The following is a 26,485-nucleotide window of genomic DNA, read 5'->3' on the forward strand; positions in this document are numbered from 1 at the left end:
GAGCCCAGACCCTCTGAATCATCACACTTCTACAGTCTCGTTCACCATACAGGGAGATAGACTGCTAGACATGATCTGTAAGTATTTTGACCATCAAGTAGAGAGAATAGGTCCCTTAGCTCTTTTCCAATTAGTGAGAATTCAGTGCTCTCTTTGCTCCCCCAATTCTTGATGCCTTTGGGGGTCACCCTGAGTCTTAGATGGTTGCTGTACCTGGGGACACAAACTGGGAGACTTGTGGAGCAACCCCACAGGCTATCAAGCTCCCTGTAGGTAGCAGAAATTCCCACTACAAAAGAAGGGAAGCTTGTATATTGAAAACAACCCACAAGGAGACAGCTGATACTTCACAAGAGACTCTGGCAAATTTACCTTGATCCGAGCAGTGTTGATCAGGCCCTGTGCTCTGAGAACATGGACAAATGCTTGCCTACTGAGCCAAATTGCCAGTTCAGTGGTGAGAAATATCACCTGAATCCAACCACGGACACTGTTCTGCCTGGACAATGTGAATGTTGCAACTGAAAGACTATAGTAATTAAAACTTCCAACCAAGAACTTAGCCTCAGATGAATAAATCTTAATGCATATGGTATGAAATAAGTATGAAAAAAGTAGACAACATGACTCCTTCAAAACTCAACAGCACTACTGACACAGTCAAGTGAATAACAAACAGTGAAGTGGATTAAAATTTAGTCAAAGAACTTTTTAAATAAATAATTATAAGAATAAGTGAAATTAAAAAGGACACAAATAAATGCCAGAATGAATTCCAAGAAAATGAAAATAAAAACCTAGAAGAAATAAGGAATATAATGCAGGATGTGGAAGAAAAATTCAATTAAGATCTAGAATTTCTGTTAAAAATCAAATTGATACTATGGAAATGAAAAACTCAAAAGTCAAATAAAGAACACAGTTGAAGGGCTGGGGGCAAGACTCAACTAGTAAAGCATCTCCCTAGCAAGCACAATGCCTGAGTTTAAGTCATAGTAACATGGAAAGAAAAAAACAAACAAACCAAAAACAGTTAAATGTTTCTATAGTATACTAGATAAAATTGAAGACAGAATTCCAGGGCTTGAAGACAAAGAAGATGTGTTAGCATATTCAGAAGAAGATAGAGAAAAAAAATCTAAAGAAATACAAATGGAATAAACAAGACTTCTGAGACACCACTAAAAGATCAAATTTATAAATCACGGGCATAGAAGAAGTGGAAGAGGTACAAGCTAAATGCATCAAAAACGTATTCAATAAAATAATAGCAGAAAGCTTCCCAAATTTTGAAAATGGTAGTTTTCCAAGCATGGTAGTCTTTTAGATCTCCAAACAGACAAGATCAGAAAAGAAACCTCCATTTCATCTTATAATTAAAACATTTGACCTTTAGAAAGAATATTGAAAGCTTCGAGAGAGAATTTCCAAGTCATCTATAAAGTCAAACCCATCAGAATAAGAGGAGATTTCCTGATGGAAACTTTAAAAGAAAGTAGGACATGGAATAATGTATTTTAAGTCCTGAAAGAAAATAACTTCCAACCTAGATTACTGTACCCAGAAAAGTCATCCTTCATAATTAAAGGAGAAATGAAAACCTTCAATGATAAACAGAACTTAAGGTAATTCACAACCACAGCATCTATACTGCAAAAAATACTTAAAGGAATTCTAAACACAGAACAGGAAGATAAGCAAAATGAGGAAAACACAAGAAGGAATATCACTAGGTGAGTAGATAAGCAAATGACATAGAGTAAACTGGGTACAGCTTTTCAACCCTGTAACCCTAACTACTGGGGAGGATGAAACTGGGAGAGTTGTGGTTTGAGGCCAATGGGGCAATAAGTTCATGAAACTCCACCTCAACCAATATCTGGAGATGGTGGTATATGCTTGTCATGCCAACTTATATAGCAATCTGAGATCATGTGGATCAGGATTCCAAGTGAATCCAGTAAAAACGGTTTGCAAGATACCATCTAAATAGGAAAAGCTGGGTGTGGTGGTTCATGCCTGTCTTCACAGCTATGGTAGCAAGTGAAAATAGGAGGATAACCATCCAGGCCAGTCAGGGCATCATGGGACTCCATCTTCAAAATAACCTGAGCAAACAGGACTTGAGGAACAGCCCAAATGATAGAGTGCTTGTGTAGCAAGTGTGAAGCCCTGAGTCCAACCCCCCCAATGCCATAAAAAAAGGGCACAGATTGGCTGATTAGATTGAAAAGCAAGACTAAACCATGGTCTATAAGAAATACATTTCAATGGCAAAACAAACATAGCCTTAGAATCAAAGGATGACAAAAATATTTTCTGAGCAAACAGAGCCTGAAAGCAAGGAGGAGTAGGTAGATATCTGAAAAAGCAGACTTCGAACCAAAATTAGTCAGAAGAGACAAAGGAGGTCATTTCATATTGATAAGGGAACAATGCAGCAGAAGGAGATAAGAATTTTAAACATATATACACAGAACATCAGCACACTCAGTTTTTAAAAGCAAACACTAATTATCATAAAAACACAGGTAGATCCCAGGACAATAATAGTGGGTGACTTCAATACCACATTCTCAACAGTACATAGTTCGTCTAGTCAAAAAAATCAATTAGGACCCTTCAGAACTAAATGACATATAGATCAAATGGTCCTAAAAGACATTCAAAATATTCCATTCAACAGGTGAAGAACACACATTCTTCTTAGCAGCCCATGGACCTTTCTCAAAAATACATCATTTATTAGAAGATAAAGCAAGTCCTAACAAATACAAGAAACTTGACACAATTTGATCATAATAGAACTAAAAAACATTAAAATGAATTATAGAAAATATTTGATCACATTCATTCTTGAATGATCAGTAGGTCACTGAGGAAACAAGAGATGAAATTCAGAAATTCCTAGAATCAAATTGAAATGAAAACACAACTTACTAGGATTTTTGGGGACACAGCAAATACAGTGCTCAATGGGAAGTTTATAGCTATGATTGTCTTCATTAAAAAATAAGAGAGAGTCCACATAAATAGTCTAACAATGCTCCTCAAGGATCTTAGAAAAAACCAACAAGAGAAATTTAAGAGCAGGAGATGGAAAGAAACAATAATTATCAGGGCAGAAATTAACAAAACAGAGATTAAAAGAACAGTATAAAGAATGAATGAAGAGAATGTAAGTTTTTTGAACAGATAAATGGTATTGACAAGCCCATAGGAAAACTAACCAAAAGAGTGGACAAATATAGGAAACCCTCAGGACCCCCAAAGCCTCTTGGAAAAGAGCAGAGTCACTGTAGGTTTTGTGCAACAGCCCTAAGAGAGATTGCAACAGTCCAAGAGAACAGTTGCTGAACTCCCCTGTTCTCTCTCTGCATGGGACCGGGAAGACCCAGTTCTGAGAACATCATGTTCCACACTTGGGCTAGTAGCCATAGCAACATGACAGCTAATCCTAGTACCTAGGTCAGGGGAAACCTGGGGACTGCCACGTACTCTTTCCTGCTTTTCTGCACTGATTAAATACACTCTTCAGAAAATAAACTACACCATTGCTGCCCAGCACAACCCCTAGTTTTTGTAGTTATTCACTGCTTGAGCACCCAAGACCAGAGTTGGAACCCCAGCTGCAGCTGCACTGCAGCAAGTGGTGCTGTGACTTGGATCCTCTCTGAACACCTGGGCAGTATAATTCAAGGAGGGGAAGGCTCGCTGCAGAGCCCTAACCCAAGGTGTCACGAACAGTAAGTTAGGGGATTGAATGGGGAACTCACTGAGTTCAGAACATAGGCATTTCTTACAGCTACTGCACGGTTTGCTAAAAAGTAAGCGTATATCTTACACCCAGGGGCAAATTGAAGATTTTATAGAGAAATTTATCCAATTTAATCCTTGATTTCCTGAGCATGGAACTTTAGATACTGATAGCTGGAAGCAGATAGGACAAAATGTAAAGAGAGCTCACCAGAGAGGGGAAAATATTCCTATTTATTTTTTGGCATGTGGTACTCTATTCATTATTGTTTGGGACCTCTAGCAGATCCTTCTAAAGAAGCTTCTGAATCAAGTCTTCAGGAGGACAGTAAGGAGGAGGAAAAGCCTCCCACAAAAATATATGTAAAATTGCAGTTTTCTTCTATGGAGGATTCTGCACCACCTAATGCTAGCCTTTACCCATCATCAGCCCCTTTTCAGGTTGATCCTCAGACAGGTGCCATACCTAAGGCAAGAACAAAACAGAGAGAGGAAAATGAAGAAGTTTCCTTAGAAACAACTTTCAGGCAACTCTTATTAGAGGATGGGAATAATGACCCTTCCCCTCTGCCTTTGGCTCTTTCATCTTAAGAAAACCATTTAGCTCTTCCAATCATCCTGGGACCCATTTCTCTTGAGGTACTTAGAAGATTTAGAGATTCAGTCAGGGAGAATGGGGATAATGGTCTCTACACTCTTACTCTATTGGAAAATCCGAGTTGAGAAATTTGTACACCATGGGACTTCAAGCAGTTAGCACAAGCTTGCCTTGGCCCTGGTGATTTCCTTATATGAAAAGCAAAATATTATGATGAATGTGATGAACAAGCACAAAGAAATAGAGATACAAGGGTTCCTTGAACTAAGGAACAACTGCAGGGATTGGCCCATATGCCGATGCCCTTCAACAGATGCAAGGTACATCCCAATATTTTGATTAGGTAAGACTTTGTGCCAAAAGAGCTTGGAGTAGCCTCCCTGACTCCAATAGAGAATCAAGTGAAAGTTTCTTGCAACTAAAACAAAAGGCCAATTAGCCATGGGTTGAATTCTTGGCTCATGTAAAATGTGCTATCAGCTGCAAAATTCAACATGCAGATGCACAAAGGTTCTTGGTTCACCAAATTGCATATGAGGGGGCTACCAAGGAATGTAAACAAGCTATCAGACCAGTAAAGAATGGAGATCTTTCTACTTGGGTTTCTGCTACCCAGGATATTGGCACTCAAACCTATATGGCCACTACTATTGCAGCTGCCCTAGCAAAAGGGATCCCTACTCTCCTCCACACTACATGTTTTGGATGTGGACAAAAAGGCCACTGGAAAAGGGACTGTCCTGAGGTCAAAGGTTACCAGGGTCCAAAGCATGTCCCACCAGGAGGAAAACCTTCTAAAATGTGCCCACTATGCAATAAAGGCTATCATTGGGCTAAGGAGTGTAAATCCAAATATCATGCTGATGGGAGACCTTTAAATGGGATTGTAGGCAACCTTCAGCTCCACCCCAAGACAGAACAAGTTTCCGTATTCAGTGGGAAAACTCCTGGAGTTCAGGATTTAATCTCCTGGTATTAGAGGAATTTACCAACTCTCTGGTGTATTACTACACCAGTCCTGGTAACATGTCATTTAACTCTGTGAAAAAATTAACAGGAGTAATCATGGGGAATGACAAGTATGTTCTTCAAGGACTAACTGTGCATCCTTATTATACTATGTTGCAATCCAAGTCTCCAAAAATAGTCTATGTTTCTAGCTCTAGGCAATGGTTAGGATTAGAGAAGGACACCGAGATTGCAGTATTTTTGTCTTTACCATCTGAGACCACTCCTCAAATATATTGGACTCAACCCATTTTAGATCAAAGGCCCTTAGCTACTGTGTATAGTAGGGGAACAGCTTTTTGAGGTCTTTTAGACACAGGAGCAGATCAGAGTGTTATCCCTCAATCATTATGGCCTAAACATTGAGGAACAAAAAGAGGAACCACAGTACAAGGAGTAGGGGGACACAATTAGCCAAAGTTAGTGCAGAAGTAGTCCAATGGGAGGATGAAAGCAATTCAGGGACTTTTCAGCCTTTCATAATTACAGGACTGCAATTGTGCTTATGGGAGAGAGACATCATGCAAAAATTGCGCATGACTTTTACCACGCACAAAGCTCAACCTTGGGAGGAGGCTCTTTCCCAGGCTCAACAAGATAGCACAGTCAGGATTCCTTGGATGGAGGCCCTTTCCCAATGTTCTTCCTGTTGCTGTGACCTTGGTTATTTTTGTAACAATCACCCTCCTAGGGACCACTGATATGAAGTCCCAGCCCACAACTATACCACTTAAGTGGTTAATCAATGAGCCTATATGGGTTGATCAGTGGCCACTTTGGGGACAAAAATTACAACAGGCTCATATTTTGGTACAACAACAAATAAAAGCTGGACATGTAATAGTCCTATTTTTGTAATAGAAAACAAGGCCAAAGGAAAATATAGATTAATACATGACCTTGAAGTTATTAACAAAGCCATGAAAACCATGGGAGCTTTACAACCTGGCCTCCCTTCTCCTCCCATGATTCCTGCAGGATTTGCAATTATAATTATAGATTTAAAAGATTGCTTTTTTACTATCCCATTACATGACAGTGATAAGGAAAACTTTGCTTTACATTGTCACTCATTAATAATGAAAAACCAACTCAACAATATCAATGGAAAGTATTACCTCAAGGCATGAAAAACAGTCCTGCCATATATCAAGCCTATGTCCATGCTGCTCTTATACCCTTTTATAAAAAATGGCCACAAATAAAATGTTTTCATTATATGGATGATCTGTTAATTGCTCATCTCTCATTTACACTATTACAACAGGCCCTCAGAGGCTTAGAAAGATGCCTAGCCAAGGAAGGTTTAGATATAGCTCCGGACAAAACAGAGATCTGTCCACCATTCAAATATTTGAGACACACGGTAGTTGATAATATAGTCAAACCTCCTAAACTAAAATTAGACATAAAAGAGGTTATGACTTTAAATGAAATGCAGACACTATTGGGAAACATTAATTGGATTCAGCCTTTTCTTAAGATTCCCTCAGACTCTATAAAATGTGTATTTGAGCTATTAAAAGGAGACTCACAATTAAAGTCATTAAGAAAATTAACTCCAGAAGCACAACAAGCTATACAACTTGTTGAAACCACTCTTTAACATAGTTTCATTAACAAGATAGACACCAGTCATCCCCTCCAGCTACTCATATGGGGTACTCCAACTACTCCAATAGGGGCTATTATACAATGGGAAACTAAAATGATAGAGATGCTCTTTACCCATAACATACCCCCTAAGACTATTTACAAGAGGTAATATATCTAATTATGAAGGGAAGGCACAGATGCAAACAATTGTCTGGCAATGATTCATCACTCATAGTTACTCCCTTCACCAATATTCAAGTAGACTATCTTTATCAACAAAGCTATGTACGGCAAATTGCATTTAGTAATTACTCAGGACAATTTGACAATCACTATCCCAAAGACCCTACTATAAAACTTTTAACTTCTCAGGCCTGGATTCTACCTTGCATAACAGCCACCAAACCCTAGCCAGTACAATCACAGTGTATACTGATGGCAACAGTAAAGGGAGAGTCGGTTATATCCTTTACTCCCCTTTGGGGACATGTGCAGAACAAATAAACATTGCAACTCCAGGAGCAACTGCACAACATGCTGAAATCTTAGTGGTTCTTGCAGCCTTGCGTGCTCTCCCTGGTCCAGTCAGTATAGTTTCAGACTTGCAATATGTAGTTAAAGCCATTAACTCTATTGAAACAGCTAGACTAAAAGGAGATCCTAATTCTACCATTTTTCAGTTATTCACACGGGCTCCATTGGTCATTTGTGCTCATACTTCTCCATTTTTTATTACTCATATCCATTCACATTACAGGCCTGCCTGGCCCTGTGGACAAAGGAAATCAGGTAGTAGGTCAGCTGTCTTCTTCACTGCTGTTGAGAACTCTCAAAATCCTTCTTCTATTTTGCAACAGGCCTTACAAAACTACTCTTTACTACACCAGAATGTTAACATGTTACACAAGCAATTCCTAATCTTGACTTCAGACCAGCGCAAACATGTTACTAGGGCTTGCCCCACCTGTAGTACTCTTCTACCTTTGGCCCCTGATACTGGCATCACCCTCGTGGTCTGAAAGCAAATCATATCTGGCATACTGATGTTACTCATATTCCCCAGTTTGGCAACTTAAAATATGTTTATGTGACAGTGGACACATGTTCTGGTGTCCTTTGCCTCAGCCCACATAGGAGAAACTATCAAACATGCCCTTGGTCAGCTGCTTTGTGCTTTTGCAACCTTTGGAATTCCAAACCCATAAACATGGACAATGTTCCCACCTATATAAGTAAAAAATTTCCAAAATTCTGTAAATTATGGTACATTACTCACAATACTGGGATTCCTTACAATCCTCAAGGCCAAGCTGTTGTAGAACAACAACATCAAAAGATCAAAAACCAAATTTTAAAAATAAAAAAGGGGAGTTCACCCCCTAGTCTCCACATACCCAATTACATCTCATCCTATTAACTTTCAATTTTTTTCTCACTCAATGATCAAGGCATTGCACCTATGGAAAAGCACTTCCATGCATGGAGCACCTGCCCACTTGTCTGTGTTCTTTGGAAGAATTTAGAGACAAACACATGGCAGGGTCTTGACCCTTTACTAACTATGGTTCGAGGGTACGCTTGTGTCTTTCCAGAACATGAACAATGACCATGATGGCTGCCTCTCCAAAGCATCAAACCAGTCACAGCTGTTGTTGGGACTCATGAGCAGACTTTGGCTAGACAAAGTTCATCGTAGTCATTGGTTTAATTTTGGACTTAAAGGACTAATAGGGATAGGTGGTCTCATGCTAAAAAGACTAATCACTCAAGAAACAGCCTGCCACAAAAAAGAAAAATTTCTAAACACCTTTTTCATAAAAAATATAAAAAGGGGGAGATGTGAGAAACTGTCAGGACCCCCAAAGCCTCTTGGAAAAGAGCGGAGTCACTGTAGCTTTTGTGCAAGAGCCTAAGAGAGATTGCAACAGTCCAAGAGGATAGTTGCTGAACTCCCCTGTTCTCTCTCTGCATGGGACTGGGTTTTCCCAGTCCCAAGAACATGATGTTCAGCACTTGGCTAATAGCCATAGCAATGTGTCAGCCAATCCTAGTACAGCGATCAAGGGAAACCTGGGGACTGCCATGTACTCCTTCCTGCTTTTCTGCACTGCTTAAATACATTCTTCAGAAAATAAACTACACCATTGCTGCCCGGCACAATACCAAGTTTGTGTCATTACTCGCTGCTTGAACACCCAAGACCAGAGTTGGAGTCCCCACTGCAACTGGACTGCAGCAGACAAAGACCCAAAATAATAAAATTAGCCATGAGAAAAGAGGTACTACAGAGAACACCAGGCCTAGATATTGATAACTGCCATATTAAGAACCCTTTAAAATGCTCAATTGACAACCCAGTAACCTTCTGAGTGCTACTGTCCACTGGTCTTGTGTGGACTCTGGAAAACATGATCTGCTAGTGAGGAATGACAGAATGGAAGGAAAAGGAACTCTTGGCATTGCAACACTGGCCTGCCCTGGTTCTTTACAATCATGACAGTTCAATTATACTACAAATCCACATGGTCCTCACTCCAGGTTGTGCATTGTAGTCCACAGGAAGCTTTCCAAATGCCAAACGTTGGGTCTTCCCAGACCACTGCAGTAAGATGCTTGGGCTGGGACCTGGACATATTTTGGGATATTTTCCAGGTAGGAAACAACAGGGATGAAGAGTCACCAGACAGACAGATAAGGCCATCACATGGACAGCATCAGTGGGCCAAGAAATTCAGATTCTGAGTCCCAACTCCAGGTGCTTCTCAGCACAAGGAAGTATCACTGCCTCTGAGAGGTTTTCATTAAGGTCCGATTCCATACTGTCATCTTCCCCATCTATGTGGCCTAAGCTCTATGCCAAGATCTGACCTTGTTGGTTATTATTTGCATTTCCTCGGTGAGTATAATGACACTGATGATGTTTTTGTGAGCATGCTGGTAATGATTATGTCTTCTTTTATGAGATACTGTTCAAGTCTTCTGCATTATTTATATTATTTTATCATGTGAGAGTCTGGAAGCCTTTGTAAAGGAGGCATCTGTGATCAGGTGACAGTATTAAAGAGGCAATAACCCACAATATGGAAAACCTCAGAAAAAAGAATGAAACAGAAATACAAAACAAAATGGAATGCCGTTACAGCAGAATAGAACAAACAGAAGACAGAATCTCAGAACATGAAGATGAAATGGAAATTCACGGGAAAGCTGAAGAATTATTAGTTAAACAACTCAAGACCGCTGAAAAGAAAATGCAAGAACTCACTGACTCCATCAAAAGAACAAACCTGAGAATCATGGGCATTGAAGTAGGAGAAGAGCTGCAAGAAAAAGGAATGCATAATATATTCAACAAAATAATGACAGAAAATACCCCATATCTAGAGAAAACTATGCCTATTCAGGAACAGGATGCCTCCAGAACACCGAGCAGACCTGACCAAAATAAAACTACCCCATGACACATTATCATTAAAACAACAAGTACAGAGACTAGAGAAAGAATATTGAAGGCTGAAAAAGAGAAAAAACAAATAACATACAGAGGCAAACCCATCAAAATCACAGCAGACTGCTCAACAGAAACATTAAAAGCAAGAAGAGCTTGGGGTGAGATCTTCCAAGCACTGATTGAAAATAGCTTCAATCCTAGGATACTTTACCCAGCAAAACTATCATTCAAAATAGATAGAACAATAAAAGTCTTCCATGATAAGCAGAAATTAAAACAATATATGACCACCAAACCACCACTACAAAAGAGTCTCCAAGGAATTCTGCACACAGAAAATGAAAGCAAACAAAACCATGAAAGGCAGGCAATACCAAACCACAGGAGAAGGAAAGGCAAGAAAGTAGAGAGTAACACTGATTCAGCTACAGATAATCAAACCCTTAATCAACAAAGACAACTACATGACAGGGATCACCACATACCTATCAATACTAACACTGAATGTTAATGGACTAAATTCCCCCACCAAAAGACACCAGTTGGCAAACTGGATTAAAAAGGAAGATCCAACAATCTGCTGCCTACAGGAGACCCACCTCATCAACAGAAATAAGCACTGGCTGAGAGTGAAAGGCTGGAAGAAGATTTACCAAGCCAATGGTCCCCCAAAACAGTCAAGGGTAGCAATACTTATCTCAGACAAAGTAGACTTCAAACCTACATTGATCAAATGAGATAAAGAAAGACACTCCATACTAATAAAAGGGGAAATACACCAAAAGGAAAAAACAATTATCAACCTATATGCACCCAATGTCAATGCACCAAATTTCATCAAACATACTCTGAAGGACCAAAATATATATATAAACTCAAATACAATGATAGTGGGAGACCTTAATACTCACCTATCACCAATAGACAGGTGATACAAACAAAAAAATCAATAAAGAAATTCTAGAACTAAATCAAACCATAGATCAAATGGACTTAGCTTATGTCTACAGAATATTTCATCCAACTTCTGCACAATACACATTCTTCTCAGCAGCCCATGGAACCTTCTCCAAAATTGATCGTATCTTAGGGCACAAAGCAAGCCTCAGCAAATATAAGAAAATAGAAATAATCCCATGCATTCTATCTGACCACAATGCATTAGACCTAGAAATCAACAACAAAAACAACAGTAAATACATGCAAAAAATTGGAAATTGAACAATACATTACTCAATGACAAATGGGTCTTTGACAAAATAAAAGAGGAAATTAAAAGGTTCCGGGAAGTTAATGAAAATGAAAACACGACCTACCAGAACCTATGGGACACAGCAAAGGCAGTCCTAAGAGGAAAGTTTATAGCCATGAGTGCATATATTAAAAGGACAGAAAAATCTCAAATCAATGACCTAACACTACAGTTCAAACTCCTAGAAAAACAAGAACAAGCAAACCCCAAAACAAGCAGAAGGAAAGAAATAATAATAATAAGGGCTGAAATCAATGAAATCAAAACAAAAAAAACCATACAAAGAATCAGTGAAACAAAAATTTGGTTCTTTGAAAAAATAAATAAGATAGACAGACCCCTGGCATACCTGACTAAGATGAGGAGAGAAAAAACCCAAATCAGTAAAATCAGAAATACAAAAGGGTATATAACAACAAACACCACGGAAATCCAGGAAACCATCAGAGACTACTTTGAGAGCCTATACTCTAGTAAATTTGAAAATCTTGAAGAAATGGACAGATTTCTAGAAACTTACAACCACCCAAAACTGAACCAAGAAGATACTAATCACATGAACAGATGTATAACACAAAAAGAAATTGAAGCCTGCAATCAAGAGCTTCCCAAAAAAGAAAAGTCCAGGACCTGATAGATTCTCTGCTGAATTCTATCAGAACATTAAAGAAGAACTAATACCGACCTTCCTTAAATTGTTCCAAGAAATAGAAATGGAAGGAACTCTGCCTTACTCATTTTATGAAGCCAAATTTATTCTTATCCCAAAACCAAAGACACCTCCAAAAAGGAGAACTATAGACCAATTTCCTTAATGAATATTGATGCAAAAATCCTTAATAAAATAATGCCAAACAGAATCCAACAACACATCAGAAAGATCATACACCATGACCAAGTCGGCTTCAACCCAGGCATGCAGGGGTGATTCAACATATGCAAATCTATAAATGTAACACAGCACATCAATATAAGCAAAGACAAAAACCAATGGATCATCTCCATAGATGCAGAAAAAGCCTTTGGTAAGATCCAACACCACCACTTCATGATAAAAGCTCTATGAGAACTATTAATAGAATGAATGTACCTCAACATTATAAAGGTATTTATGACAAACCTACAGCCAACATCATACTTAGCAGTAAAAAACTGAAACCATTCCCTGTAAAATCAGGAATGAGATAAGGGTGCCCACTATCTCAACATAGTACTGCAATGTCTAGACAGAGCAATTAGGCAAGAAGAAGAAATAAAAGGAATACAAATAGGAAAAAAACTGTCAAAATATCCTTATTTGCAGATGATATGATCTTATACCTTAGAAACCCAAAAAACTCTACCCAAAAAACTCTTAGACACCATAAACAGCTACAGTATGGTGGCAGGATACAAAATCAACTTACAAAAATCATTAGCTTTTCTATACACCAACAATGAACAAACTGAGAAGGAATATGTGGAAAGAATTCCATTCACAATAGCCTCAAAAAAAATCAAATACCTAGGAGTAAATTTAACAAAGGATGTGAATGACCACATTAAGGATGACTACAAACCCCTGAAGAAAGAGATCGAGGAAGACTAGAGAAGATGGAAAGATCTCCCATGTTCATGGATTAGTAGAATCAACATAGTAAAAATACCATGAAAGCAATTTACATATTTAATGCAATTCCCATCACAATCCCAATGACTTTCATCACAGAGATTGAAAAATCTACTCTAAAATTCATTTGGAAACACATGAGACTGCAAATATACAAGGCAATACTCAGCAAAAAGAAGCAATGCTGGAGGTATCACAATACCTGACTTCAAACTATATTACAAAGCAATAGCAATAAAAACAGCGTGGTACTGGCATAAAAACAGACATGAAGACCAGTGGAACAGAATAGAAGACTCAGATATGAATCAACACAACTATACCCACCTTATTTTTGACAAAGGTGCCAAAAAATACAATGGAGAAAAGACAGCCTTTTCAACAAATGTTGCTGGGAAAAGTGGTTACTCGTCTGCAAGAAACTGAAACTAGATCCATGTCTATCACCCTGTAATAATATCAAGTCAAAATGGATCAAGGACCTAAATATCAGACCAGAAACTCTGGAAGGAGCAGGGAACACTCTGGAACTAATAGGTATACGCAAGGACTTCCTCAATAGAACCCCAACAGCCAAGCAACTAAGAGAAAGGATGGACAAATGGGACTTCATAAAATTAAAAAGCTTTTAAACAGCAAAAGAAATGGTCTCTAAACTGCAGAGACCACCCACAGAGTGGGAGAAAATACTTGCCAGCTATACATCAGAGAAGGGACTGATAGCCAGACTATACAGGGAACTTAAGAAACTAAACAACTCTCCTAAAATCAATGAACCAATTAAGAAATGGGCAACTGAATTTAAGAAAACTTACTCAAAAGAAGAAATTCAAATGGCAAAAAAGCACATGAAAAAATGCTCACCATCTCTGGCCATAAAGGAAATGCAAATCAAATCCACACTAATATTCTACCTCACCCCTGTTAGAATAGCCATCATCAAAAACACCACCACCAACAGGTGTTGGCGAGGATGTGGGGGAAAAAGGAACCTTAATCCACTGCTGCTAGGAATGCAAGCTGGTGCAACCACTCTAGAAAAAAATTTGGAGAGTTCTTAAAAATCTAAACATAGACCTGCCATATGATCCAGCAATCCCACTCCTGGGGATATACCCAAAGGAATGCGACACAGGTTACTACAGAGTCACCTGCACACCCATGTTTATTGCAGCACTATTCACAATAGCCAAGTTATGGAAACAGCCAAGATGCCCCAATATTGATGAATGGATCAAAAAATGTGGTACTTGAACACAATGGAATTTTGCTCAGCCATGAAGAAGAATGAAACCTTATCATTTGCAGGCAAATGGATGGAACTGGAGAACATCCTTCTTAGCGAGGTCAGCCAAGCTCGTAAGACCAAAAATTGTATGTTTTCCCTCATATGTGGACTTTAGATCTAGGGCAAATTCAGTAATGTGGTTGGCCTGGGATCACAAAGGGAGAGCACATATGGGTGATATAAAAATAGGTAGAAAACCCAAAACATGAAAGCGTTTGATATCCCCACTCCAGAGGAGCTAATACAGAAACCTCAAAGTGACAGAGGTTATCATGAGAAGGGGATCAGTAACCAGGGTAAAGATCAGTTAGAGATGAATCAACATGGGTCATAACATGTGTACACAAAAGCAATGCTAGGAATATTTCTGTATAGCTATCATTAACTCAACTAGCAAAAACAGTTTATCTTTCTTATTATGCTTGTCTCTTTTCTTCAACAAAACTAGTGATAAAGGCAGAACAGGACCTGCCTGGAATTGAGGGGGGAAGGGGGGAGTAATGATCCAAACAATGTATGCTCATGTGAATAAATGAATAATAAAAATAAATAAATAAATAAAATTAGGTATAGCAGGCTAATAAAGAAAAAAAAAGCCAAGTGGGTAAGGGAGAAAGTAGTAGAAAAGACACAGAGATGAGGTCATGGTCCAGTATAGGCCATGGTACTGTTGTAGTAATCTCAAGCTGAGATATGGGACACTGAGGCAGTTTAGCAGGAAGCAACATTTTATTGTGCGGACACAGACTCAGCAGAGTTGTCTCCAAAGGTTGAGCCCCGAGAACAAAGAGGTCTTGCCTTATATACCCTTGCAAGCAGGTTACAGAAGCAAACAACAAAGCTCAACCCACATATGGCTGCATGTAACTTCATTGGTTATTTTATTTCCCCAGTGCTATGTGACCTTCTTCATGTTTCAGTTCTTTAAGTTTTATCTCCCTGCTTTGCCATCCCTTCCCTCTGCCTCATTATCAGAACACAGCCTGTCTGTTTCTCCTCTGTCCCTTCTCCCTGCTACAGTACTGGGACAGCATCATGATCCTCTAACTATACAGACACCATTCACAATAGGGACATTAGCTAATAGAGCCCTGTTTTCTCTCTATCACTGTGTCACCAAATCAATGTGTCCATTGTTTTTACAAGATTTAACCTTCTGATGGACAGATTTTTATTGAACTAGACCTCTATTAGGAATTTTTCTTTAATTTGTCACTGCGGTTATTAATTTTGAAATAAACATCTTAGTTTTTAAACTTGCCTAGTTCTCTTGTTTTCTTAAGTTAGATCCTAGAAATAAGTAAAGTACATACACAATTCTAGACTTCAGAGTAATGGGGCCAAGTGAACAAGAAAACTTACAATGACCTGTAGCCTTGCTAACATCGATATTCAGAATTTTCACATTTGGATCCTGGTAACATAGAACTGAGAAACATTGCATTATAGTTCATATTCCTTCAATGAGTGAAGCTGAATTATGTTTGATGTCTGCAGTTTACAAATGCATAATTGCTGTCTTTGGATGAGACAGAGGGAAGTGACAGTCTGGCCTGGTAGGAGTGAGTCTTGTGTGATTTGTTTGAGCAACAGTACCATTGGGACAGAATGGCTCCTGATGTCCTGTGTGCTTCCAAGATAGGGATGTCAGAGTACAGAATTTGGAGCAGCCTGGATGAGCATTCAGCTGCCTCATTCCCATGAATCCTTTAGGTAGCCTCTTAGGAAGTTTCTGTTGAGTGTAGGGTTGGATTTAATTTTTCAGTGTGGATGGAACTCATCCCTATCTGGAAACACACTGTCCTTGCTCATATTTATGTTCCAAGGGAGCAGAGTGAGGGTAAGGACAGCACAATAGGAGGCCAGAGCCAAATGCAGTGCACTTGAGAAACTTCTGTGATACGCATGGTCTGTTCATGGTGACTCAAGAATGTCACCCCATGTAAGGAGACCTCCTTTTCATTCTGTCAAATGGGATTGCTAGAAAAATTTACCTCAATATCCTTCAAACTCACGAAAATACACACACACACACACACACACACAAACACACACATGTTTGGAAATTTACATTTTCATTGCTAATGTAAGTGCTGGGGAGATAAGGGTGACAGGGGCAGTATTGGTGGCTCAAGTGTTGGTGGCATCAGAATAACTGATCCTCATTTGGGTCCTGAAGAAAGATGGCAGTCTAGAGTTCCTCCAACCTCTTGAGGTAGATATTGTGTCAGGGAACATGTTAAGCCCCTCTGATCATTGGTTCCTTCATAAGGTTCCTGTATTTGTCCTTCCTCTTAAACAAAACCTAGAAATCAGAGGGAAAGTGGATTTATTAAGCACATTGAATAGTGAGTATCATCATGGAAGAGCACATCAAGCAACTTTATATGCCACTAGGATTTTAAATTGCTCAGTAGGGCTATTTTCCTATTTCTTAAATCATTTGGAACCTATAGATATACTCGGTGGTGAAACACATGCTTAGAATATATGGGGCACTGGGTCCCACCCCCAAACTACAAATAAGTATAGCAAAAATAACTACTATAGAAAGCAGAACATCATGCTCTATCCTTCAGCTCCTCTGTAATAGCAGCAACTATGTGCCAAGTTCTGGAAAATTCATGGTGTAAAGGGTACAAATAGATGAGAACCTGTAGGCTTTATCTTATTTTTAACTTGTGCATTTATGGTCTCATCAGAACTCCAGTTGAAATAACAGTTAAACTCAGTGGAAAATCAGCTTACCAAACCTACAGTTTTCTTTTTCCTCTGACTTTGTCTTACTAGCCTAGGGAAATATTCCGCTCTCCTCCTATCTTTTCCCACCTGAACCAGGCCTGACTGTGGATCACTGTCTGTAAGCTTAGGACAACAGAAATCAGTGACCTGAATTTTTGGGGGCTGCTGTTCTGAATATATCACTACGAGGTCTGTTTTCTGTTTCCATGAAGATACTCACACATATACTCTGTGCCTAGTGAACTGCAAGTTCACCATGATATTTATTTCCTCTTTTTTTGGGGGAGGGTAGGATTCAGTACAGTGCTTTCCTTTTGGCTCCAGCAATAACTATTTGATCCCATGACCTACACCCTATTAGTCACTTCCTGAAAGAATGGAATCTACTTGAAATTAAGACAGTTTGTCAATCTACCCTGAAATGAGGGCCATACCTGCAAACACATTCCACAAATTATCCATTTTCTTAACAGTACACCCCAGAGGAAAAGATATCCTTACCGTGTTTGAAGTAACTCAAGAGAACATTCACTTATGCTTATAATGATGAATCTGGCAGTTGCATTTTGACTATTCATAATATTCCCCTAATTTTTTCATCCTTGTTAGGTTAACTGAGATTCAATAATATTCTTTTTGTTTGGTTCAATTTTTAGGCACATTTTCAAATCTAGCAATCCTTGCCTTCTTCCAAATACAATTTGAGTATTTGGGTAATATTTACAGTTGGCCACAATACAGCATAGAGGAAAATTAAAATTTGGAGTTGCCATTATCTATATCACCTTACAAAACCTCAGAAAAGAAAGGAGAAAGGAGAAGGGAATTTAGACTTTTAAGCTCTCTTCTCAGTCTTAGTTTAACTAACACACAAATCACTTTTAGAATGTGCTTTTTAGATGAGGTAATCTAAATTACATATTAGATATATAATTTTATTGTTATTGTCCCCTGAGGGGCTCTGAGAGAGAAATACGGGCAGAAACTGAGGGAGGTGCTGCTGCTGCAGCAACAGAATGCAGCCACTTTCCTGATGGTGTACAGTTGTACAGCTTAAGGACAACCTGGGGCTCAGAGGTGACCTGAACCAAAAGGATGTGAACCAAGTATGCAAGGTGAACAAGACAGCCCAAACAGCTTTAACAGTTGTCTTATTCTACCAATAACAAAAAGTTTGCGTGTTTCAAAGAATACAAATCAAGATAGTGAAATCAGAGGATGATGGAAATATTTGCAAATCTTATTCCTGATAAGGGGTTTCAGAAACAGCTCTCACAAGTTGAAACAAAACAAAACAAACAAAAAACCCTGTCGTATTTAAAAATCAGCAAATGACTTATACTGAGAGGAACGGACTCTTATTTGAAAAGCCCATCTTTAACTTGAAGTAACTAACCAATAACATCAGGCTGAATTTTTATTGTTTTCAGGCTTGATATCATTTTTTTTCTGGAATACACATGACTATTATCATAGTTGATGTGATTGACAATTTTGGAGCAGACTAAAGATAACGAGCTTCATTCTTCTTTTAGTCACAGACAGAAAGAAATGAATCACCCACATGGTTACAAAGCACAGAGACAAATGGAACAAAGCCAAGAGACAAGATGGGAACAAAGAAGCTGGTTTTCTGGCATTCCCTTGGAGGGTCCCCTCACTCAATGATATATTCAAGCTTACAGATAAAACACTGGGGAGAAAATACACCAGTATTTCTCACTCTTGTCATCTGATTTGATTGTTTCTCTAATTAAACTTACATGTTGGCAAATTAAATTTAATGAATTTGGCATAACTGTTTGCTTTTCCTTGAGTTCATTCAGCTATATGTTAGCGTGGCTACAAACTTTTCTAGGTTCACGATTAAAAAGGGTCATATAAGTCCAAAATTTTGCAAAGGTTTTAACAAACTAATTATTCCTTATAATTCAATTGAAAACATGAAAACTAATACTGTATTTTTGTAGTTTTGGGGATTGATCCTAGATAAGTCCTCTTCTACATGAGCCATGCTGCCAGTCCAATCATTACTATTTTAAACTTTTTGAAATTTATTTGGTTATATTTAACTGCATTCAATTAAAAGAATTCTAACTTGCCATAAAATGTATTACTGTCATCAGTTCTAGTATTTATCCACATGTGCCTTAAACCACAATATAAACAACAGAATAAAGGAAAATGTTATCTGAGTTATAAGTGTAGCTAATGACATATTGAAAAAGTTACAAGTTAAGAAAGTTATTGAAGGATTATTCCAAACATAACCTAAGTAGGCCATTTATCTTTCCTATGAAATCTCTTCAGTAGCTTCATCTCTTCTCCATTTTCACTCTACCACGTTCTTACAGATCCTCATAAATTTGCAGAAATAAATCCCTGATGATAAATTTTATTTGGTTCAAATCAAACACTATAATGGAAGTATGAAGATATCTAAATCCTACAATGATTTTTTTTCAAAATATATCAGAAATATGAGACTTAAAAAAATCCTCATCAAATAGGCCTAAAAGAATTTTAATCATTTATATACTCTTTGACATGCTAATATTAAGTTAGTTTAATTTTAAATTGACTTAACATAGCACTAGAAGGCCAATTTCTAGTACTGGATCAGTCACTAGTTGGTTGTTTGATCTGGATTAAGTTACTGACCACTGTGATTTTCAAATATTTTTTGATTTGAAAAAGAGAATGATTAAATCAAACACTTTAAAAATTTCTTTTTTAAGTTTATGTCCCTATTTAGGAGTCTCCAACTCTTAAAATAAAATACATCTCATCTATACACTGGTAATATGTCTTATCTGCCCTTTTTTAAGTTTTTTAAAAAAAACAGCATATATTAATTGTACACAGCTATATCATTCTGACATTTCTGTACATGCATATAATGTACTTTAATCATATTCACATCCTCTTTTATTCTTTGTTGTCCTCTCTCTACACTGCGTCTAAAATAATTTTAAGGAGTTTAATTATTACTTTTCTTTTTTAAATTTTGTTCTTGAACCATCATACATTAATAATGCAAAGAAATTTCACTGTGTTAATTCCATGCATGAACACAGTGTATCTTGATTGCGCTCAACCCCTCCATTATATTTTCATTCCCCTTCTTTCAAAGTGTTTGGCGAATTTCACTATGCTCTCTTCATATGTACAAATGTAGCATATAAGCATATATGTAGTATATGCTTATACTGTGTTAATGCCATGCATGAACACAGTGTATCTTGATTGTGTTCAACCTCTCCATTATATTTTCATTCCCCTTCTTTCAAAGTGTTTGGCGAATTTCACTATGCTCTCTTCATATGTACAAATGTACCATATAAGCATATATGTAGTATGCTTCCAGCCTCTTCACCCCATTTCTTTCCCCCTCCTTCTGATTCCCACCAGACAGTCCCCTATGTATTCATATACTACTACTATCATCATCATCATTATTTTAGTTCTAGGTTCCACAAATGAGTGATAAAATGTGATGTATGGTTTTTTAAGCTTGGCTTATCTTGCTCAGCATCATGACATCCAGTCCCATCCATTTTCCTGCAAATGACATTATTTCACTTTTCTTCATGGGCTATATATATATATATATATATATATACAGCATATATAATTATATACAATATTTTCTTTATCTATTCACTGACTGTTGGGCACCTTAGCTGATTCCACAGTTATTGTGAAGAGAGCTACAATAAACATGAGTATGCAGGCCTCTCTCTTATATATTGATTTTTTTATACTCCTTTAGATATATGCCCAAGAGTAGTATGGTAAGATCATAAGGTAAATCTATTTTTAGCTTTGTGAGGAACCTCTAATCTGACTTCCATATTGGTTTCAGTAGTTTACATTTCCACCAACAGTATATGAGGGTTCCTTTTTCTCTCCCAGCATTTCTTGTTGGTTGCTTTTCTTGAACACTGCCAATCTGAATGGGGTAAGAAAAATCTTAGTACAGTTTTTATTTTCTTTTTATTGATGGCTAAGGATGTTGAACACTACTTCATTTATTTATTAGCTATTTGTATTTCTTCTTCTGAGAAGTGTCTATTCAATTCCTTTTTCCATTTATTAATTAGATTGTTTATTCTTTTGCTGTTTAGTTTCTTCAGTATATTAATCTATTATCAATTGAAGAGCTGGCAAAGTTTTTCTACCATTCTCTGGGTTGTCTTTTCATTCTGGTAATTGTTTCTTTTGATGTACAAAAACATTTTAAATTTGATGCAGTCCCATTTGTCAATTCTTGCTCTTATTTCCTAGGAAATTGGAGTCCTACTCAAAAATAATTACCCATGCTTACATATTCCAGAGTCTTCTCTATCTTTCCTGTAGTAGTTTCCATGTTTCAAGTTTTACATTAAGATTTTTGAGCCATTTAGAGATCATTTTTTTTACAGGGTGAGAGATCAGTGACTAGTTTCAGTCTTCTGTATGTAAAAGACTGGTTTTCCTAGCACCATTTGTTGGGGAGGCTGTGTTTTCTCCACTGTATATCTTTGGCAAATATCTGATGGCTATAATTGTGTGAAGTTTACTTCTGGGTCTTCTATTCTGGTCCATTGTTATTTGTTTCTATTTTTTGTGTCAATACAATGCTGTTTTTCTTATTATGGCTGTATTGTATAATTTGAAGCCTGGTATTGAGATACCCCTAGCATCACTGTTTTTGCTCAGGATTGCTTTTGATATTCAGAATCTTTTATTCTTCCATATGAACTTTAAGACTGATTTTTCTATTTTTATGAGGAATGACATTGGGAATTTGATGGAGATTGTGTTGAATCTAGTTTTCTTTCAAAAGCATAGCCATTTTCATGATATTAATTCTGCCAAACCATGAACATGCAAGGTCTTTTCATCTTTGATGTCTTCTTTAATTTCTTTCTTCAGGGTTCTACAGTTTTCATTGTAGAGGTCTTTCACCTTTTTGTTTAAGTTTATATCTAGGTAGTTTGTTTTTGTGGCTATTGTGAATGGGATTGTTTTCCTGATTTCCTTTTGGCCTGTTCACTATTAGTTCATAGAAAAGATACTGAGTTTTGTATGTCATTTTTATATCCTGCTACATTGCCAAAACGTTTTTTACAGATTTAGGAGTTTTTTTTGTAGAATCTTTGGGGTCTTTTAAGTACAGAATCATATCATCTGCAAATAGGGATAATTTGACCTCTTTCCCTATTTAAATCCCTTTTATTTCTTTCTCTTTCCTTATTGCTCTGGCTAGGAATTATAGTACTATATTAAGTAAGAGTGAGTGGACACCCATATCTTGTTCCTATCTTTAGAGGAAATGGTTTTAGTTTTTCCCCATTTGGTATGATGTTGGCTATATGTTTGTTACATATAACCTTTATTATGTTGAGGTACATTCCTTCTACTCCTAGTTTTTCAGTGCTTTTATTCTTAAAGAATGTTGAATTTTGTTGAAGGCTTTTTTTTGGATCATTTGAGAATGAACATGTGATTTTTGTCCTTGATTCCATTTTTGTGCACTACATTTATTCATTTATGTATGTTGAACCATCCTTGTAAATGTGGAATGAAACCAACTTGATCATGGTATATGATCTTTTTAATGTGTTTTGGATTCAATTAGTAAGTATTTCATTGAGAATTTTTATGTCTGTGTGCATTAAAGAGATTGGTTTAGAATTATGTTTGTGTGTATGTGTGTGTGTGTGTGTGTGTGTGTGTGTGTCCTTGTCCTGCTTTGGAATGAGTATAATACTGGCTTCATAGAATGATTTGGGGAGTGTTCCTTCTCTTTTTGTTTCCTGGAAAACTTTTGGGAGTATTAATGTTAGTTTTTCTCTAAAAGTCTGGTAGAATTTGGGAGTGAATTCATTGGGTTCAAGGTTTTTCTTTGTTGGTAGGCAATTATTACTTTAATCACATTCATTTTTGCCATTCTATTTAAGTGGTTTATATTGACATGGATTAATGTAAGTTGATCAATTGCATCAAAAAATTTATTTCTTCTAGATTTTCTAGTCTGCTTGAATTTATTTTTTCAATGTATTCCCTTATGATCATCTGCATTTCATTCACATTTGTTGTAACATCTCTTTTCATATCTAATTTTATTAATTTAGGTATATATTCCTTTTAGTCAGTTTGGCTAAAAGTTTGTCAATCTAATTATCATTTCAACTATCCAACTTTTTGTTTCATTGATTCTTTGTATAATATCTTGATCTTTACTTCATCAATCTCTGCCCTAATCTTTATTATTTCATTCCATCTGCTAACTTGGGATTTGGTTTGCTCTAGTTTTTCTAGGAACTTGAGGTGAATCATTAATCTATTTATTTGAGGTGTCTTTGTGTGTGTGTGTGTGTGTGTGTGTGTGTGTGTGTGTGTGTGTGTAGTGGCTCTTAGTTATAAAGTTACCTCTGAGCATGGGCTTTATATATCCCACAGGTTCTGGTAGGCTGTGTTTTCTTTTTCAACAGATTCTAGGAACTTTTGGATTTCCGCCTGTATTTCTTCAATGACCACTGGTCATTCAACAATTTATTGTTCAATCTCAATGTGTTTGAGTATTTTCTGTAGTTTCTTTTGCTGTTAAGTTCTAGTTGTGTTCCCTTATGGTTTGACAGGATACAAGGAGGTATTTCAATTTTCTTATATTTGCAAGCCTATATTGAAAGCAATCCTGAAGAAACTGAGCAACACTGGAGGTATCACAATACCAGAATTCAAATAATACATTAGAGTGATAGTAATCAAACAGCATGGTACTTGCTCCAAAATAGTCATGAAAATTGATGAAACAGAATAGAAGATCCAGAAAGAAAACCACACGATTACAAATCTTAATGTAAGATCTGAAATGTATAAACTAATACGTGAAAAAATAAGGGAAATTCTGGAAGATGTAGGCATAGGTGATAATTTTCTGATTAGGACTCAAGTTACCCAGAAAATAAGAGCAAAAATTGACAAATAAGACTGTATTGAATTAAAAAGCTTCTGTACATCAAAAGAAACAGTTACCAGAATCAAGAAGAATGTTGTAGTCATGAAGCAGGTTATAGGATGGTTGCTTCAGCAGAGCATTTTTTTTCATGTTTCTTAAGCTGCACTGTGGTTTTAGTAACAAGATTTAGTGATCCTTGCTGAGGATCACATAGGTCTGGGATACTGGCTTTGGGGATATTAGGCAGAGCTATATTTATAATTGCAAATGGAAACTCAACAAGGAAACATTTTGTGATCATTTCGAACAAAATTGTTTTAAATTCAAATGAATGCAACTAAAGAATTGCAGTTATGGATAACAATGTATATCTAGGAAATATCATCCCATTAATTTTAGTCAATAAATTATGATTATACCTGAAGCTGCATGTCAGAGCCACATTGTCCATGTTAATATTTCTGGCTCTCTCTTATGCTTTCTATGTGTCTCACAGTTGTTATATATGTAGCCAATACTTTTGTGAGATGTGGTCTTACTATGTTGCCCAGTCTTGTCATGAACTCCTAGACTGAAATGATCCAACAGACCAAGTCTCTCTGGTAGTTGGAGCCACAAGCATGTACCCTTGCATCCAGCTATGTGTTACTAATTGATTATCAAGGGAGATCCATTCAGCCATTTAGGATAAAGATATTAAATTTCTTATAAACTTTAAGATGGAAAAATCCTTCTAATAAGTGTTGAAGAACACTTGTGCCAGGTCATATAACTCATTGTCTCTCAACTCCTCTCTTCCCATCCTTTCACTCTATTCCTTAGAGGTCTGCCTCATTCCTCCTGGTCCTTATTGTTTCCTGCCTGCTGTTTCTCCTTTATCTGTCTGCCGGAAGGCTAATGGCTCCCTGCAATGAAACTGAGGCAAAATTTTGAAATTCTCTTTTTCCCTGAACCCAGTCAGCCACACAGATCTTGTGAATACCTATAAAGTGTTCAGATGACTGGCACCATGGACAAGGAATGCTGGACAAGATCATATTTGCACCTTTAGTGTAATTACAATCCAGTTGGAAACATAAAGGATGTTCTTGCAAAAAGATAACTGGGAACACAAAGTTTGGGACAGGAAAATACTTCCTGACCTAATACTCAAGACAAGATGAGATTTGGTAGGCTCTAAGCAAGTGTGATCAAGTAAGTTGCTTAAAACCAAATGCAACAAGACTAATCCCAGATATGGGAGGAAGAGTTATAGCCAGGACTTTTCTCAAACTAAGATCCATCCTTAGACACCAAAGTGCACAGAGCTTGAGTACTGTGCTGGTCAGTTACAGATGGGCTGATTCTTGACTCATGAGGACATTAGAAATTCTCAGAACATTTCAATTACTTTTTACCATGTTCCATACACTTGGGAGCTTCATGAAGAACTAAAATATTATAGTGAAGGACATCCTCTACTGTCGTTCTCGTCTTCCACTCAGGTCCAAAGTAACGTGGACAGTAGGGCAACCTTACAGGCTCAGGCTGAATACTTCAGGTTTTCCCTAGAGATCTGACCTATCTCACCCAAATACTAATTTTTAGGGGACTCAAATAAATTCAGATGTGGGCCTTGGTAGAAAGGGTTTTAAATTTGAAAGATTATTCCAATAAGGAGAATGACTTGGTCTGAGAAAAAGAAATACTTCCCAAACATCCTAGTAGAAGTAGATTAATAGTGGAGATAAGAAAAAGTAAAAGAGCAGGTGCATGTGATCAAAGTACATTATATGCATGTAAGGAAATATCACAATGAACCCCTTTGTTCAATTGATATATACTCATATAAAAAAGAAAATGTGAGTAAAATTAAAAATAAGACAAGTAATCTAAGAAATTTGTGTCATTTGAACAGAGATTAAACCAAATTCTATCTAGATTCAGTGTACTTCAGCTTTTGAAGATTTGGCTTACTTTTTCTCCTAAATCTTATAAGTAAGTTTATCATATTTTACCCAGGTTCAACTACAGGTGATGAACTTATTTTTTCATGAGCATTCTATAACTTTGTATCTCTAAGCAGGTTTTGTCCTACATTTTCCTGTTTCTCATTTTAAGAAAATAAGTCATTTTACTTTAGGACAAAAATATTTTTTACAACAATACAATATTTGAAATATGTAGTATGAAACTTATTTCTATTTGCAGGAATTTTTATTCATGTGTGTTGACTGAATATTTTAACTAGCAACATTTC

The sequence above is a fragment of the Castor canadensis genome, chromosome X, assembly GCF_047511655.1.
Source record: "Castor canadensis chromosome X, mCasCan1.hap1v2, whole genome shotgun sequence".
Lineage (NCBI taxonomy): Eukaryota > Metazoa > Chordata > Mammalia > Rodentia > Castoridae > Castor > Castor canadensis.